The following is a 4,924-nucleotide window of genomic DNA, read 5'->3' as shown; positions in this document are numbered from 1 at the left end:
TGGATTGTCTGGCATCGGGGCAGAAACTCGGGGTGGCTTTCTCCCAGACAGAGGTGCTCACAAGGATCATTGTTCCTATGCTGGGACCTCCCCAGTTGCACAACTGACTGGCAGCCATTTCTGTTTACTCCACCCTGGTCATTCCCTAAGACCCCACCTCATCCAATTTATAATCCCACCCAGGCTGTGTGCAGAGGCTTTTGCATATGAATGGCCTGTCCTTGCTCAGGCTAAAATCTCTCAAATAAGCTTCAGCTGGGTCAGGAAGCCCCAAACCTACCAATAAAAGGCCCAAGACCCAGCACCAGCACCAGCCTGCCTTGCTTCATAGCTGGGCCTCATCTGGGCACTTCCAAAACCAATACAAAGAGGAGGAATCTTCAGATCTCGCTATAGTTCCTGCTGGGTAGCCCTAGGCCAGTGGTCGGCAAACTCATTAGTCAACAGAGCCAAATATCAACAGTACAACTATTGAAATTTCTTTTGAGAGCCAAATTTTTTAAACTTAAACTTCTTCTAATGCCACTTCTTCAAAATAGACTTGCCCAGGCCATGGTATTTTGTGGAAGAGCCACACTCAAGGGGCCAAAGAGCCGCATGTGGCTTGCAAGCCACGGTTTGCCAACCACTGGGGTAGGCTGAGCCACTGGGCCCTATAGAACACTTACTACACAAGGCCACTCTACCAACTCAAGGAGACATAGCAGCTCTACCCAATACATAGAAACAAACATAGGAAAGCAGCCAAAATGTGGAGACAAAGAAACATGTCACAAATGAAAGAAATGGAAGAAAGCAAACTACTGGATACAGAGTTAAAAACCATGGTTATAAGGTTCCTCAAGAATCTTCTAGAAACCTCCAAAAAAATGGAAAAGGACCAGTCAGAAATTAAGCATACACTAACTGAAATAAATAATAACATATAGGGATTCAACAGTATAGTAGAGGATTCTGAGAATCAAATCAACAATTTGAAATATGAGGAAGCAAGAAACACCCAACCAGAAGAGCAAAAAGAAAAAAGAATCCAAAAATATGAAGATAGCATAAGAAACCTCTGGGAAAACTTCAAATGTACCAACATTTACCTTATGTGGGTGCCAGAAGAAGAGAGAGAGCAAGATATTGAAAACCTATTTGAAGAAATAATGCCAGAAAACTTCCTCTACCTGGTGAAAGAAATAGACTCACAAGCTCAGGAAGCACAGAGAGTCTCAAACAAGAGGAACCCAAAGAGGACCACACCAAGACACATCATAATTTAAATGCCAAGGGCTAAAGCAAGAGAAAAGCAGTTAGTTACCTACAAGGGAATGTCCATACGACTATCAGCTGATTTCTCAATAGAAGCTATTTAGGCCAGAAGGGAGTGGCAAGAAATATTCAAAGTGATGAATAACAAGGACCTACAAACAAGGTTACTCTACCCAGCAAAGCTATCATTTAGAATTGAAGGTCAGATATAGAGCTTCACAGACAAGAAAAAGCAAAAGGAGTTAATCTCCACCCAACCAGTATTATATGAAATGTTTAAGGATAGTCTTTAAGAAGAGGAAGAAGAAGACAAAAAAGATCAAAACTATGAACAACAAAATGGCAATAAATACATACCTATCAATAATTGAATCTAAAAATCAAAATAAATAAGAAATCTAATGAACAGAATAAACTGGTGAATAAAATAGAATCAGAGGCATGGAAATGGAACAGACGGATGATTCTCAGAGGGAAGGGGGGTGGGGAAGTGGGAAGAGATTAAACAAAGATCTTATATGCATATAAGCATTACCTATGGACACAGACAATAGGGTGGCAAAGGCCTGGGGCGGGGCAGGAACTAGGTGGAGGGGAACAATGGAGGGGAAAAAGAGGGACATCTGTAATGATCTCAACAATAAAGATTTAAAAAACACAAAACATGAACCAGCACTTCCAAAGAGGGAAAAGCAAGCGCCCAGTCCAGCGTGGTGTTTCGGTGGCAGTGGTCGGCAAACTCCTTAGTCAACAGAGCCAAATATCAATAATACAACGACTGTACTCGCCACCTCCCACAACCTGGAGGGCAGGCCTTCCTGGAGGGCCAGTGGTATAAATTAACAGATTCGACATTTTGCAGAGCCTCTGAAAGGAAAGGCTAACCTGTTTGAAGGATAAAAGCCCTAATCTTATTAATATTTTAGATCCTGCAAGACATGGAGGCTCTATCTGCTGTCAGCAAGGCCTGAGAAAGACTTGAGGCAGCGGGGGACAGAAACCACGGCCTCTCAAATGGTCTACTGACCTTCCTGAGAGGCAGATACCATGTGACAACGATTGCCTATCTCAGCAGACCTGCTGGAAACGGGAGAGAGTGTTAAATATAACCAGGTAGACAGTGATGAATTGACATACTGAACAATCGAACGCTTCAGTAATCAGCCTAAGGATCTGATATCAACAACATTTTTCAGTTTTGTCCAAATTCATTGAAAGGTGTGCTTTAGCAAGTTCACTTCTCATTGGCAAGACCTCTCATCTTTATGCCGCTTTTCTGATTGGATTCTGTGTCGTTGTTGGTTTGGGTGGCTCTGCATGGGAAGCAGACAGACTGTTCACTTGTGAGAAAGGAGGGACTGGGATGAGCACGGATATAAATGGTTTTTCTCCCACATTCATTTAAAAACTATTAAATATCTATCAAAATGGTTACTTAGAAAGAATTATGACAGCCATGGTATATGAAAATGCATCAGGTACTGTGTTCTAACAGCACAGTAAACCTGAAATGTTGAAATATTGCCCTCTATTTTGCAGCAGGAAGCTTCTATAACTATAATTCTAATTATAGAACTCTAATTAATGTCTACGAGGCTTCAGATTACTTCATTAAATCTTTGGGATACTTCCATTATCCAAAGACAATCTCTATCCATTAGAATAAAGAAATCCTTTAAAATAATTTTTTAAAATGCTACTGATATGCTTTTCTTTTTATGAAACGCATAAGTCATACAATTCACTTTAAGGAAAAATTCTTTAATTCGGAAACTTTTTGTCCCTGCTACAGCTGGAACAGGCTGTCAACTAAGGCCTCTCCCTCTTTTGAATTTACATAAAAATTGGCTCAAGTGTCTATCCCACATTCTGTGGGAACTCCAGTGTTCTCCCCTAGATCTGAGAATTTCTTAGATTATATATTTTCATAGTTCTCTCTCTCTCTCTCTCTCTCTCTCTCTCTCTCTCTCTCTCCCCCCCCCCCCCCCACCCCTTTCCCAGCTTCTTTGGACTAGATTCTTGATCTCACAGTCTCTCATCTCCTATAGCTGTCCCATGCCAACTCTAGATTTTGAAGCTAAGTACTTCTATTTGATTTCTGCCAAAAAAAAAAAAATGACTCAAAAACAAGTATTCATGTTGAGCAGACTCTATCTCCTTAAAAGTCTCTCATCAAGTCTATCTTGCTTCTCCCTTACGTCATGTCATCCCTCTCTTTCCTTCTTTCTCCTCTGCCCTCCCCACTCCCAGATTCCTGTAAACTCTTCCACAGAGCAATTTTCCGTCTCCTAGTCTAGCTCCAGACGGAGGGCTTTATCTTCACAGCCAAATGCTTCCATTACAGTGGTAGACAATCTCCTCCCTGAAAGGAATTCCTGGGTAGCTCTTAAAATAACAGATTTTTCCTCTGGGCTGCTCATATATGACAAGAGAGATCTGACCTTCCTGCAAACATTCAGGAAAAGAAACACAAAGGACCCTTGTGATAAGCACCCTAGGCCAGTGGTCGGCAAGCCGCGGCTCGCGAGCCACATGCGGCTCTTTGGCCCCTTGAGTGTGGCTCTTCCACAAAATACCACGGCCTGGGCGAGTCTATTTTGAAGAAGTGGCGTTAGAAGAAGTTTAAGTTTAAAAAATTTGGCTCTCAAAAGAAATTTCAGTCGTTGTACTGTTGATATTTGGCTCTGTTGACTAAGGAGTTTGCCGACCACTGCACTAGGCAAACATGGAAGGTCTACAGCAGATAGGAATATAGACTCAGATCTGGGGCACTGAGCTTGAGGGCAGGGCTTGAGGGGACTGCTTTCAAATTCACCCTGAAAATGGTCACGTTAAGGGTTGAGTCAGAGAGAGCCATGTTGAGCTGGAAATAAGCCTTCATCCCAGTATCTTCAAAAGCCTTTAAGATCCTAGCTTTTCCCAGGAAGCTCAGTGTGGGAGCATCATAAATGGCGCTGTGTGTGTGTGACTGGTTTCCTCTTACAGACTAACGGCACCTAATGAGACAATGCTCTGCTGCTTGGATGGGTAGAAAGAATTCCAGGAACTGACAAGAAGTCAATTGCTTTCCCTTCACTCTAAGCTTGAATATAGGAGATAAGGCGTCTCTCTAATACCCACAAGCTTCAGGCCACTCAGAACTATATAGACAATAACTTAGCGTTTAACTCACCTGCCCACATTAGGGTCAACAACCTTAACAGAGTGCTGAAGTCCCAGATCCATGAACCCAAAGAGAAGATGACTCGATCCACTGGAAAATTCAGACACATCCTAACACCTCCATTGGGATAATTCATGCAGAGGAGTTTAACTTTAAACATGCTTAAATGGGTTGCTATTCAATGAAATTTTTTTTTCTGGCTCTCGTGGCAGAGTAATGAGGTTTTCTAAATAGATAACAAAAGTAAGCCAACTAGGTTCAAGCCTAAACAAGAATTTTCATCTTAGTTCACTGCTGGCAGTGTATATGCCATGTCTGCTACGTTTAACTCAGTGGGAGGCCAAAGTGAGAATATTTATCAGTAAGCAATGAAATAAAATCATCGCAAACTGCTTGAGAGGGAACCGAGTAGTTAACTTTATTAAAATCAGTTGCTCCCTGGCCAGGCGGCTCAGTTGGTTGGAGCATCATCCCATTCACCAAGAGGTTTGGGGTTCGATTCTC

The sequence above is a fragment of the Plecotus auritus genome (assembly GCF_963455305.1).
Source record: "Plecotus auritus genome assembly, chromosome: 4".
Lineage (NCBI taxonomy): Eukaryota > Metazoa > Chordata > Mammalia > Chiroptera > Vespertilionidae > Plecotus > Plecotus auritus.
Note: the sequence above shows the minus strand (reverse complement) of the source record.